Here is a 15,559-nt window from a genome sequence, read left to right on the forward strand (position 1 = left end):
TACACCTGGTCTGGCTTGGTTACACCTGGTCTGGCTTGGTTACACCTGGGCTGTAGTGGTTACACCTGGTCTGTGGTTGTGAGGTCGGTTGAACGTACTGCCAAATTCTTTAAAAAGGCATCAGAGGCAGATTATGGTAGAAAAATTAACATTAGATTCTCTGGCAACAGATTTAGTGGACTTTCCTGTAGTCAGCATGACAATTGCACGCTCCCTCACAACTTGAGACATCTGTGGCATTGTGTTATGTGACAAAGCTGCACATTTTAGAGTTGCCTTTTATTGTCCTCAGCACAAGTTGCACCTGTGTAATGATAATGCTGTTTAATCAGCTTCTTGATATGCCACACCTGTCAGTTGGATGCATTATCATGGCAAAGGAGAATGTGTGTGTGGAACATTTCTGGGATCTTTTCTCTCAGCTCATGAAACATGGGACCACACTTTACATGTTGCGTTTATATTTTTGGTCAGTATATAAAGAAAAGTTATCAATCTTCAAAGGGATTAAATGTAGAGTCCATTCATCCGGTTCTACAGAAAGCAGAACTCTGGATGTGTGACGCAAGTAATAGTTGTAATTATTATCATCAGTCCCTGAAGTAGGCTATTTTCTCCAACCGGAATCAGAAGAGTACAAACACAGTACAAACATGAATATATACACTGTTCCATAGAAAGACCCAAAAATAGAGCTCATCAAATGCTATTGGGTAAAAGGATGTGAGAACGATAGTGGTTGATTTATTTCCATATGAGAACAGCAGGAATATAATTTCAGTCACCTTAAAATATGGGGTCAACATTCACTTTCAGCAGAGAGAGAGTGAGAGGAGGAAGACATCTTAGAGAAGGAATCTGAGATGGTTTAGAGTTGTATTTTTGTGCTTTTGCCTGCATGAGCGAGAGAGCGAGAGAGAGAGAGAACCAATCAGTATTGTGTCTTTTAGAGAGAGAAAACAAAGAACATGTATCAGGGGTGTGTGTGTGTGTCGTGGGGCAGCTGTGTGTGCGTATGCAGGAGGATGCTGAGGGAGTTTGGAGACCACCTACACTCCCACCTGCTCAGCCTTTTAGAGGGGCCTCTTCAAACATCATAAGGGTCATTATAGATGTGAGCCTCTAGCCGCCAGGCATTGTTTAGCTATTTCTGTCCGCTCGCCTTACACTGAAAGATCCACCAGAGCCCCATTAAAACTGAGGACAAAAATGAACAGCTAGAGAGACACCATTACTGTACCAGTACATCTTGTAGGGAAAATGTAAGCTGGTTTGCTTTTAGTGTCAATTATTTTGGATCATTCAAATCAGATGTACATCTTATTTGGGTTGAATATAATGACAACCTTAGATACATCAAATACGTCCAGAGGTAAAAAATAATAATGCTTTGATGAATTAGCATGTTATTTTCTATATGTTCCTCAGATGTTTGGAAACCTCTTTATGCAGAATACAGTATAGAGGGACACACAACAAATAAATGAATGATTAATTGCCAATGACAGCTCACTACCCATGATGACACATAAACAACCTAATTCTTGTAACCTTACAACACATTAATGATTAAGTGCCTTCATTAAGTATACACATGATAACACATGAAGACACCCGACTTGGCCTAGTCCATCACTCTGATATGGAGTGACGAAGCGGCGAGCTGTTTGACAGGCACTGAGAAGATGACTAACTTAACTTTCAGACTGAGGGATGAGTGGAAGTTCTGTCTCTTCTTCAGGGAAAACAAGTTGAGGAGGCTTTTGATGTCACAGAGACCTAAACAAGCTTTTCCTGTGGTGGGAGTTTTTCCTGTGGTGATAGTTGTTTGTATGTTACGGTCTGCTCTGGTCTACTTCAACTTTTAGGAGTTAGTTTATCACATTTATGAGGGCAGTTGGGAGAGGAAGAAGGCTACATGTAACTGCCAAAATAAAGGAAACACCAACAAGTGTCTTAATAGGACGTTGGGCCACCACAAGCCACCAGAAAAGCTTCAGTGTGCCTTGGCATAGATTCTAGAAGTGTCTGGAGGGATGCAACGCCATTCTTCAATGAGAAATTCCATAATTTGCTGGAAAAATCCTTCTCAGAATCTCCTATAAGTGTTCAATTGGGTTGAGATCTGGTGAATAAGACACACACACACACACACACACACACACACACACACACACACACACACACACACACACACACACACGTTTGGTATTACTATCCTTGTGGAGACCTAGGATGTATTTTCATTCAAAATCCTATCCCTAAACCTTCAACCCTAAGCCTACCTCCTAACCCTAATTGTAACCCTAAACTGAACCCTATGCCTAAAATCATTGTCCTTGTGGGGACCTGAGAAATGTCTCCACGAGGGAGAATTGTCCTTGTTTAACTATCCTTGTGGGACCTGATTTCAGGTCCCCACGAGGATAGTAATACAAGCGCACACAGACACACTTTAAACCCCACATGCACCTTTGAGACCCCTCTTTTAAAGTCACTGAGATTTCTTCTTCTAGCCATGGTAACCAAAATAATGAGTAAGTAGGAATTTGTATACATGACCCTAAGCACGAGATGTTAATTGCTTAATTAACTCAGGAAGCACACCTGTGTGGAAGCACCTGCTTTCAATATCCCTCATTTACTCAAGTATTTTCCTTTATTTTGGCAGTTACCTGCCAAATGTGATTGTACATTATATATGTTATGCATTACTGTGGCCTATTTATAGTGCATACAGTATATACTGTATGTAAAGGATTTGTACTGACTGGCCTCCAAATGTCCAAAACCAAAATATTTGCCACAAGTAAACAACGCACAAACACTTTAATTGTGATTTGTTGCAAAACGAGACCATGAAATTGCGAGAGAGAGTCTATATTTGGAGCGGAGCTTCCTAAATGCACTACTTAAGGTAAACTGTGAGGTAATTACCGTGCCACACACAGACCGCAGACTGCTAATTGAGCTGCATGTGGTAGTCCCAGCCCATCTCCACCCTACAGAACCTCCACCGCTGTAAACACCAACCTTGGAGGGTAACCTTCACAACATCACCTCACTGAACCAAAGGCTTTGCCAGGAACTATCGTCTGACGTGAAATTTTAAAAAAATTGAACATTGTGATGGCACAGAGTGGAGATGAGAGAAATAATTCTGAGCTTTAGTTTTTATGTGTGTTTGTGCTTGCGAAGCAACGTATGTGCCATGCCCTGACCATAGAGAGCCCTTGGTTCTCTATGGTGTTGTAGGTCAGGGAGTGACTAGGGGGTGTTCTAGTCTTTTCATTTCTATGTTGGTGCTCTTGGTATGGTTCCCAATTAGAGGCAGCTGATGTTCGTTGTCTCTAATTGGGGATCATACTTAAGTTCTCCATTATTCCCACCTGGGTTGTGGGATATTGTTTTGTGTCTGTGCATGTAGCACCCCTGAGGTCACGGTTTCGGTTATTTGTTTTTTGGTATTCACTTTGAATAAAGATGTGGAACTCAAATCACGCTGCGCCTTTGTCCGTCCTTGTTAACGAGCGTGACAGTATGGGTATATGTGGGTGTGGGAGGGGAATGGATCGTTTTTACATGTACTACTTTACTTGAGGACAACCATGTCTGGGCTTGTTTAAGACATGCTCAATTCAAGGCCTTGGGAATGACACTCGGTTACAAAATCACACACGGCTCCCTTGGACTTTACAGGAGTTGCAGAAGTGGCCAAAGTCAGATCTTTTTGGTTTTGTGTGTTGGCAAAAAAAATGGGTGCTTTTGCCCCCAGAAATCGCTGGCTCTGTGGTTCCATGTATAGGCCTACTGTTTCTAAACTATGATATTTTGTGAGACATTTTATTGCAAATTATGTTTGTGGAATAATAAACTGAGTAATATGCCTGTCTTTAGATGGATGATGTGTTTAGATTTGTTTTGAGTTTCCGGTTACAATGGGTGTGTGAGTTGTAACTTACTCACTGCAACATCATCCCCTCTCACTTTTTAATCATTCCCTCTCCCCAGCCAATGACGTCTTCCCTTTGAAGGTCATGACCTCATCTCTATCACCCATGAAGGGATTCCCTGGCAAGCAGGTCAATGCTATGATAATGAGTTAACACTGCCAACTTTCCACAGCAGCTCAGCCAGTTCAGACGGCCAAGGTGAGATATCAGGAAACAGACCAGACTCTGGGAGTGGATATGACTCCTCTAAACATCAACAACTGCTGACTGAGAACGAAGCCTCTCCACAGCGTGCCACAGATTGACTGAGAACGAAGCCTCTCCACAGCGTGCCACAGATTGACTGAGAACGAAGCCTCTCCACAGCGTGCCACAGATTGACTGAGAACGAAGCCTCTCCACAGCGTGCCACAGATTGACTGAGAACGAAGCCTCTCCACAGCGTGCCACAGATTGACTGAGAACGAAGCCTCTCCACAGCGTGCCACAGATTGATCGTCAGGTCACACATACATTTTTGATTTGTTTAAGGAGCTCTTTGAGTTTTTTAAATTTATGAGATCTGGTTTGTAATGAAAGCCGTAAATCAGTAGGCTGCTGCTTTGAAAAGTGCCTGGGTCGGCAGAACCTCCTAAGGGAGAAATAACTCCCAGAGTGCTGTATAAATTATGCTATTATAAAACCCCACTTTATGAGCACCGTATGACCTGACATGGCAATAATCTTGTGGCATTCACTTTTAATAAAAAACAAAGGCTCATTTCAGCCATGTGGAAGATAGAGAACAAGCAAAAACAAACAGATAACATTCGTGCCGGGCCAAACCGTAACTAAGCGGACCAACTCAAAGGAAATCACAGAACCCAGAAAGAACCCAGAAAGAGTCAGCAGAAGAATAAGACAGAGATCAAACATGCGATTGGATTTGGAGGGAAGAGAAAAATCCTCTTATCTTTGATTTGTCTTTTCTAAGTCATGGGAACAAAATCTTGGCGCTCTCTCTCTCTCTCTCTCTTGCTCTCTCACTCACACACACACCTCTATCTCTCTCACATGTATGCACACACATAGAAAAATCAGGAGACAATTGTTTTATCATGCTATGCTCGCTCACCCCCACATTCCCGTGTTACAATAAATGTTCTCTTGCGCTACAGGCTCTTTGCCTTTTAACTTGTAGTTCTGTATAGGCCAAGCTCATTAAGAGCACATTCAGCCTTCATTATAATGATTATACACCACTTCACTAACAGAATAATGAACGGAGAGAGCGCTACATGATAGAGCAGAGGAGAAGGGGGTTGACAGAGCCATGAGGTAAAGAGAATGTGTTGACCTCTGGCGCTGACATCACTGACCCCCACCTATAGCTGACTAACGGGGCCTCTCCGTCCTGGTTGGCCGAGCAGAGGGACGGTTACCCTGGGGCATGCCCCCGATACCCTGGCCAACTACCTGACTCACTTCTCCTACAGGCTCCTTTAGGTTGAGTGAGCTTGGCGAGTGTGGTACTATGCAAAGGAGGAAGGCTGGCTAGATTTAGCTTTGCCCCATTAGCTGCTTTAGCCAGTGCTAAAGCATGGGGCCGCGTTTCTGCCCAACAGGCTTTTCCCCTTTTATCAAAAAGATGTGAGCAAAAGGTTGTGACAGGCCTAGAATGGGCTGCAGAGGCTGCTGGTCTCCAGGGGTAAAGCCTGTCTTGTCCTTTCCTGACTTAAATAAGACTTGACTTTGCAGTAGCTGAACCTGAGAATTAAAGAATCATGGAACCACCCATCAGTTAGTAAGCACGGTGATATGGGGGTGAGCAGATGAAACCAGGATTCTCTCTGTGCCGTCCATTGGCCAACCATGACATCAATAGATGCCAATCGATCGACATGAGTTTAAGCTGTTTGGGTCAACAGTTTGGACTTGAGAAAAACACCATTGTAACCATCATGTGATGTTGTTGATGATGATAATGATGATGGATGGTTCTATTTATAGCCTCACAACACTGACCACAGAAGACAACAACAGCATGTGAGGCCCCATTGTGTCCTAATGGGAGAATCACCCACTCAGTCAAGAGTCAGCCGAGAGGGCATTCACAACCCTCATCCAACCAAGCATGTCTTTCTTTCCCTCTCTCTTCCCTCTCACTCCCCTCCTTCCCTCACCCCTCTCTTTTTGCTGACTGGGTGTTCTGCAGAGTAGGAAGGACAGTGAAAAGACTTTGAAGACTTGTTAGTATCGAGGCTTTGACCTCTGATTGGCACAGACTCCTCCAGCCAGGGTGAGTCAGAGAGCGGGTGCTTCCAGCCAATCAGAGCCCAGGACAGTGGCTGAGGCTGTTGTGAGCTGGGACTGACAATAGCAGGGTTGTGAGGAGGTGGAGAGGGACAATGGGATGGTTGTGAAGAGGTGGAGTGGAGGGCTGAAGACTCAGATCAGTGTCTTATTGTGAGAGCCTGCTTTGTCTGGGGTGCCTTTGGAAAAGTCCCACATTCCCCACTTTCCAGGGATTTCTTTCCCTGGAGGTAATATTGCATAACATGGAGAATGGAAAAACAGAGGAATAGAGTTATGCATGTCTACCTACTGGTTAGTAGGCTAGAGGTTATATCCAACCGTGATATTATCACTGTATATGGGTCAATGACTATTAGGTTGATCCTAGTTAACGTTTTTCTCATAACCATTGTAAAGAAGAAAACAGATATTGTAATAGTTTGGACTATAGCTAACTTTTGAAGTGAATGCTAAGATGGACAACATCACACAGTCTCTCCATATGGTGCAGTGAGTAAAAGCCCCGTTGCTTAGTTCATCATAGATAATTACACTCCTTGTAATAAAGCTCTTGAAAATGTCAACACAATAAAACAAGCAGATGTTATGTGCAGGAGTAATTTTCGATACTGAAAAACAATATATGCAGAAAGGAAATAATGATCACGTTATCCTCCTCTTTCCCTGCAGATGTTCACACAGCTGCATGGGCATCTGTTGTACACACACTCCAGCCAATTAGTGTGTGTGCGCACACACACACACACACAGTTTGAACTCTTACCGTAAATGACTTACACCCCACCCCTTAAGGCTTGCCTTTCCCAAACTCACCCAGGAGAAGAAGCAGGTAACATTGAGTTGTTTTTGGCCTCCATCCATGTGATCCCAACCGTGTAAACCATGTCTCTTCCCAAGAGGCCTGCCCCTCCTATCTCAGAGAGTTTACAGAAAAACACAATTACACATTGGCACAAGACAAGTACAAACACTGATAAAATGGAATAGAGATCTTCAGAAAGACACATTATAAAAAGGGTTGTTGAATCCAATCTCTATTGTAAACAGAGGTTGGGCTGATGAACATTGTTCTGTTATAATGATTTTATTACATGGGAGGGTGGTACAGCACATTGTTCTGTTATAATGATTTTATTACATGGGAGGGTGGTACAGCACATTGTTCTGTTATAATGATTTTATTACATGGGAGGGTGGTAGAGCACATTGTTCTGTTATAATGATTTTATTACATGGGAGGGTGGTACAGCACATTGAATATACAACTGGAAGTGTGCATTCAATAACCATGTTTTCTGTGTCCCTCTTGCACACATTCATCCCTCCTCCCTCTTGGATAACCTGGGAGTGTTTTAGAGTAATGTGTGGCAGTGACATCATGTACTCTCATGGGTGTTACGAGAAACACTCACTACACTGAACCCCACTAGGCTGCAGTCAATGCCAAATGCCACAGGAGCTGAGGTCAAAACTCTACCACAATGATGCATTAAACCAAAACCAACCTGACCAGAGCTAGCAGAGACAGAATAGAATGTATGAGGGAGGTGGCAGTTTGGGAGTGTTAATGTTGCCAGTAACTGTTTTCCTCTGTTAGGGTCTATTCCCATGGATACTGACAAAAAGGCAGACTCAATAATAGTATTTAAATACTTTAAATTTACCAGAAAGACAGCCATTATATGGGCATCATTCAGGATACGAAATAAAGCAGTGGCAAGCCACAGCTTCAAGTTTCAACATGGGCTCTGGATAATTCGATTTCAAGTGTCAATACAATAAGACAATCATGTGCAGTTCTTGAGTTTGTGTGCTAACATAACACAGTGATCAGTTATCCTCTAGCCTCATGAGAAGTTGGACCACAGGCCTAAACATGACAACAGTATTTTCTTAACAAATATATGTGCTGACTGTGCCATTCACATTAAATACATGTTGATGCAGGTTTCCTGTTTCTGGTTTGTTCCAAAACGGTAAATGTGTTGAAAGCTTAACTCAGCCCCTTCGCTCCAGCACAGCTCTACTAACCCGTGTGAATGAGGTTGCCAAGAATTGTGATATCAACACAACACATAAATTCTAGGTTTGAGTATGCTTAAGATGAGGGATATGGATTTTTCAAGTAAGCTCCTGATGCATGTATGAGTTAGTGAGACAAAGTGGTTACATTTCACTGTCATGTTCTTTGAACCACAATGGGATCTGCAGGTTTGAGCCGTGTTTGTGTGGGTGATGGAAAGATTACACACAAGAGACAAAGGCACCCTTCTCATCAACCAAAACTGGTGCACTGTGGGGGAATCACATTTCCCTCCTCTCAAAATCCACTGAGTTGGGATGGAGAGTCAACAGAAACTGATCTGCAGAAAGACAAATCAAATGTGGTTTATTGGGACAAACTATGGGTCAAATTCAACCTGAGCACTGGAGCAATTTATCGAACAAGATTCTGCTTGTAGCCTGGCTTATCTTCCCATTGTTTGACATTGCCTTTGAATCCAATCTATGATGAAAGGAATAGAACTCGTGGCAAGATTCCAAATGAAACCCATCTGCAGCACAAAAAGTTCTAACACAGCAGGCTAGATGGAGTTGTTCATTATATTAGTTACAGGTAGAAGGTGTCTTTTAGGTGATGGAGTAGCAAAAAACCTCTCCCATTCTCACACAGTCAATCAGCTCACCCAGTTACAATGACTCTGCTCTGTGTGACACTGACCGGTGGCGAAACCAATTAAACCACAACAGTTGAGAGAAAGGTTGACACCCTATGATCCTCGACTCCTGGGACAAATTCTATTCCTCTCTGAGCGGTCATGAAAGACATACAGCGTATTCGAAAAGTATTCATACCCCTTCCCTTTTTCCACATTTTGTTACTTTACAGCCTTATTCTAAAATGGATTAAATAAAACATTTTCCACATCAATCTACACACAATACGCTATCATGACAAAGCGAAAGCAGGTTTTTAGACATTTTTTAAAACAGAAATACCTTATTTACATAAGTATTCAGACCCTTTGCTATGAGATTCGAAATTGAGCTCAGGTGCATCCTGTTTCCATTGATCATCCTTGAGATGTTTCTACAACCTGATTGGAGTTCCTCTGTGGTAAATTCAATTGATTGGACATGATTTGGAAAGGCACACACCTGTCTATATAAGTTCCCACAGTTGACATTGCATGTCAGAGCAAAATCCAAGCCCTGAGGTTGAAGGAATTGTCCGTAGAGCTCAGAAATAGGATTGTGTCGAGGCATAGATCTGGGGAAGGGTATAAAAAATATCTGCAGCATTGAAGGTCCCTAAGAACACAGTGGCCTCTATCATTCTTAAATGGAAGAAGTTTGGAACCACCAAGACTCTTCCTAGAACTGGACGCCCGGCCAAACTGAGCAATCGGGGAGAAGGGCCTAGGTCATGGAGGTGACCAAGAACCTGAGTTCCTCTGTGGAGATGGGAGAACCTTCTTGAAGGACAACCATCTCTGCAGCACTCCACCAATCAGGACTTTTTAGTAGAGTGGCCAGACGGAAGCCACTCCTCAGTAAAATGCACGACAGCCCACTTGGAGTTTGGCCTGAATGCCAAGTGTCACGTCTGAAGGAAACCTGGCACCACCCCTACGGTGAAGCAAGCATGGTGGTGGCAGCATCATGCTGTGGGGATGTTTTTCAGCGGCAGGGACTGGGAGACTAGTCAGGATCGAGGGAAAGATCAACGGAGCAAGTCCTTGATGAAAACCTGCTCCAGAGCGCTCAGGACCTCAGACTGTGGCGAAGGTTCACCTTCCAATAGGACAATGACCCTAAGCACACAGCCAAAGCAGGAGTGGCTTCAGGACAAGCCTCTGAATGTCCTTGGGTGGCCCAGCCAGAGCCTGGACTTGAACCCGATCGAACATCTCTGGAGAGAAAATAACTGTGCAGCAACGCTCCCCATCCAACCTGACAGAGCTCAAGAAGATATACTACTATACCCAAGATGGCGTAGCAGTAGCATGTGTGTGTCTGTCTTTGTCTTATCCCAAGTAAATAGCCGGTCTTTTTCTTATACATCTTAATCTCACTTTCTATCTGTGAACTAAATATACTTTCCTGCAACCCGCCTCACCCAATGTGGCACGGATCTGCTATTTGTATTCCTTATAACTCGAACTTCCATCAGGAGCTAGCCAGCTAACTAACTACTAGTCTTTGTTAGCCATGGCTAGCGTTCTTCACCTTTTTCCCGGTCACCAGCCAGCCAGCCTTAGCTCGAACAACACCTGCCTGTCAGCAGAACGTGATATCAACCCAGAGCATATCTCTACCACATCACCGGATTCCTGCCGCTCTGGATCATTACACCAGATCATCGCAGCTAGCTAGCTGCAAACGAGTGGCTACCGTTAGCTAACGCCTCTGTCCCTAAGCAAGCACCAGCTAGCCTTGAGCTAGGCCCATATACCAGCTAATTCTAGGGCTTCAATACCTCCTTTGCCAACTGGCCTGGACCCATTATTGTCAACACGGAGCCTCGCCGATCCAGCATGACTGGACTGCCGACGTGATCGCCCGATGTGGTCTCAACAGGCTATTCTGTTACAATGTCGCCGAAGAACCATCTACTAGCCCCGGCTTGCTAGCTTTTCTGAACGCTGTGTCCCCTGCTCGCCTAGCGTAGTAGTGACTACCAAACGGCACCCTGACTCCCCTATTGCTGCTCTTTTGACCCTATGATCATTCGGCTACACAGCTGATGCCCCCTGGACTGTTTCAATAACACGGTACCTCATTTTGTTTACCCCAGCCTCGAACTCAGGTTCTGTATGTACTTAACTGACCCGCTCTGCCCATTCATCGCCATTTACCCGTTGTTGTCTTAGCACTCCTGATCAACACCTGTGTTTGCTTTATGCCTCTGTTTAATGTAAATATGCCTTGTCTAATGCTGTCTTGGCGAGTTCTTATTGTTTTATTTCACTGTAGAGGCCTCAGTCCCACTCAAAATGCCTTAGATAGCTCTTTTGTCCCACCCTATAAACATGCGGAGACCTCACCTGGCTTAACTGGTACCTCGAGAGACGAAACCTGTCTCATCGTCACTCAATGCCTAGGTTTACCTCCACTTTACTCACATCCTACCATACCATTGTCTGTACATTATGCCCTGAATCTATCCTACAACGCCCTGAGATCTGCTCCTTTTACTCTCTGTCCCCAGCACACTAGACGACCAGTTCTTATAGCCTTTAGCCGTACCCTTATCCTACTCCTCCTCTGTTCCTCTGGTGATGTAGAGGTTAACCCAGGCCCTGTAGCCCCCAGTTCCACTCCTATTCCCCAGGCGCTATCATTTGTTGACTTCTGTAACCATAAAAGCCTTGGTTTCATGCATGTTAACATCAGAAGCCTCCTCCCTAAGTTTTTTTATTCACTGCTTTAGCACACTCCGCCAACCCTGATGTCCTAGCCGTGTCTGAATCCTGGCTTAGGAAGGCTAACAAAAATTCTGAAATTTCCATCCCCAACTACAACATTTTCTGCCAAGATAGAACTGCCAAAGGGGGTGGAGTAGCAATCTACTGCAGAGATTGCCTGCAGAGTTCTGTCATGCTATCCAGGTCTGTGCCCAAACAGTTCGAGCTTCTACTTTTAAAAATCCACCTTTCCAGAAATAAGTCTCTCACTGTTGCCGCTTGTTATAGAATCCCCTCAGCCCCCAGCTGTGCCCTGTACGCCAATTGTGAATTAATTGCCCCCCATTTATCTTCAGAGTTTGTACTGTTAGGTGACCTAAACTGGGATATGCTTAACACCCCGGCCGTCCTACAATCTAAGCTAGATGCCCTCAATCTCACACAAATGATCAAGAAACCTACTAAGTACAACCCTAAATCCGTAAACACAGGCACCCTCATAGATATCATCCTGACCAACCTGCCCTTTAAATACACCTCTGCTGTCTTCAACCAGGATCTCAGCGATCACTGCCTCATTGCCTGCGTCTGTAATGGGTTCGTAGTCAAACAACCACCCCTCATCACTGTCAAACGCTCCCTAAATCACTTCAGCGAGCAGGCCTTTCTAATTAACCTGGCCCGGGTATCCTGGAAGGATTTTGACCTCATTCCGTCAGTAGAGGATGCTTGGTTATTCTTTAAAAGTGCTTCCCTCACCATCTTAAATAAGCATGCCACATTTAAAAAATGTAGAACTAAGAACAGATATAGCCTTTGGTTCACTCCAGACTTCACTGCCCTTGACCAGCACAAAAACATCCTGTGGTGTACTGCATTAGCATTGAATAGCCCCTGCGATATGCAACTTTTCAGGGAAGTCAGGAACCAATATACACAGACATTTAGGAAAGCAAAGTCTAGCTTTTTCAAACAGAAATTTGCATCCTGTAGCACAAACTCCAAAAGGTTCTGGGACATTGTAAAGTCCATGGAGAATAAGAGCACCTCCTCCCAGCTGCCCACTGCACTGAGGCTAGGAAACACCGTCACCACCCCTACCCCGGTCAACAGCTCTGCACCCCCCACAGCAACTTGCCCAAGCCTCCCCCATTTCTCCTTCACCCAAATCCAGATAGCTAATGTTCTGAAAGAGCTGCGAAATCTGGACCCCTACTAATCAGCTGGGCTAGACAATCTGGACCCTCTCTTTCTAAAATTAACCGCCGCAATTGTTGCAACCCCTATTACTAGCCTGTTCAACCTCTCTTTCTTAATGTCTGAGATCCCTAAAGATTGGAAAGCTGCCGCGGTCATCCCCCTCTTCAAAGGGGGAGACACTCGAGACGCAAACTGTTACAGACCTATATCCATTCTACCCTGCCTTTCTAAAGTCTTCGAAAGCCATGTTAACAAACAGATCACCGACCATTTCGAATCCCACCATACATTCCCTGCTATGCAATCTGGTTTCTGAGAAGGTCATGGGTGCACCTCAGCTCAAGGTCCTAAACGATATCATAACCGCCATCGATAAAAGACAATACTGTGCAGCCGTCTTCATCAACCTGGTCAAGGCCTTCGACTCTGTCAATCACCACATTCTTATCGGCAGACTTAACAGCCTTGGTTTCTCAAATGACTGCCTCGCCTGGATCACCAACTACTTCTCAGATAGAGTTCAGTGTGTCAAATCGGAGGGCCTGTTGTCCAGACCTGTGGCAGTCTCTATGGGGGTGCCACAGGGTTCAATTCTCGGGCCGACTCTTTTCTCTGTATACATCACTGATGTCGCTCTTGCTGCTGGTGATTATCTGATCCACCTCTACGCAGACGACACCATTTGGTATACTTCTGGCCCTTCTTTGGACACTGTGTTAACAAACCTCCAGACGAGCTTCAATGCCATACAACACTCCTTCCGTGGCCTCCAACTGCTCTAAAATGCAAGTAAAACTAAATGCATGCTTTACAACCGATTGCTGCCCGCCCGTCTAGCATCACTACTCTGGACGATTCTGACTTAGAATACGTGGACGACTACAAATACCTAGGTGTCTGGTTAGACTGTCAACTCTCTTTCCAGACTCACATTAAGCATCTCCAATTCAAAATTAAATCTAGAATCGGCTTCCTATTTCGCAACAAAGCATCCTTCACTCATGCTGCCAAACATACCCTCGTAAAACTGATTATCCTACTGATCCTTGACTTCGGCGATGTCAATTACAAAATATCCTCCAACACTCTACTCAGCAATTTGGATGCAGTCTATCACAGTGCCATCCGTTTTGTCACCAAGCCCCATATACTACCCACCACTGCAACCTGTATGCTCTCGTTGGCTGGCCCTCGCTTCATATTCGTCGCCAAACCCACTGGCTCCAGGTCATCTATAAGTCTTTGCTAGGTAAAGACCTGCCTTATCTCAGCTCACTGGTCACCATAGCAGCACCCACCCGTAGCACGCGCTCCAGCAGGTACATTTCACTGGTCATCCCCAAAGCCAACTCCTCGTTTTGCCACCTTTCCTTCCAGTTCTCTGCTGTCAATGACTGAAACGAATTACAAAAATCACTGAAGCTGGAGTCTTATATCTCCCTCACTAAATTTAAGAATCAACTGTCAGAGCAGCTTACCGATCATTGCACCTGTACACAGCCCATCTGTAAATAGCCCACCCAACTACCTCATCCCCATATTGTTATTTCTTTTTTTGCTACTTTGCACCCCAGTATCTCTACTTGCACACTCATCTTCTGCACATCTATCACTCCAGTGTTTAATTGCTAAATTGTAATCATTTCACCACTATGGCCTATTTATTGTCTTATCTCCCTAATCTTACTACATTTGCACACACTGTACAAAGATTTTTCTATTGTGTTATTGACTGTACGTTTGTTTATCACATGTGTAACTCTCTGTTGTTTTTGTCGCACTGCTTTGCTTATCTTGGTCAGGTCGCAGTTGTAAATGAGAACTTGTTCTCAACTGGCCTACCTGGTTAAATAAAGGTGAAATAAAAAAAATATATATATCTGCAAAGAAGAATGGGATAAACTCCCCAAATACAGGTGTGCCAAGCGTGTAGCGTCATACCCAAGACCAGAGGCTGTAATCACTGCCAAAGGTGCTTCTACAAAGTACTGAGTAAAGTGTCTGAATACTTATGTAAATGTGATATTTCTGTTTTTTTTTTATACATTTGCAAACATTTCGAAAACCCTGTGTTTGCTTTGTCATTATTGTGTGTTGATTGATGAGAAAAACAACAACAATTTAATATATTTTAGAATAAGGCTGTAACGTAACAAAATGTGGAAAAAGTCAAGGGGTCTGAATACTTTCCGAATGCACTGTAAATAAAATGAGAAAGTGCATTATCGCTGCTACAATTGGAAAACATTGAATTATTAATTTTAACTGATTAATTCAAATTAAATAAGACTCATGCGGTACATTAAATCAATTGATAACCATGAACTCAGTAAAGGAGTTGCCTTCCAACAATACAAAATGTAGCTGAGAAATATTTGCTTTCATCTAAAATTATTCAAACAAAAAGTCCCTAGCTCTCACACGGATGAGCTTTATACAACAGGAATGCTGCTGGAATGAGGCTGAGGGGGGCCTTAGCGTCCCCGTTCTCTCAGAGGAACTAACGCGTCGGCATGCCCAAATATGGAATGCGGATTTTCTCCTCGGAACTAAATACTGGATACCACCATAGTGGTATCCAGTATATATATATAGTTAATACATGGTATACATTATGTGGTCTCCGCGGTTACGTTAACCCCATCGCGGCATTGTTCATCACATTTGCACAATGAACAATCAAATATAATTTCAGCGGAACAT

Source organism: Salmo salar, chromosome 03 (genome assembly GCF_965601325.2).
Source record: "Salmo salar chromosome 03, fSalSal1, whole genome shotgun sequence".
Classification (NCBI taxonomy): Eukaryota; Metazoa; Chordata; class Actinopteri; order Salmoniformes; family Salmonidae; genus Salmo; species Salmo salar.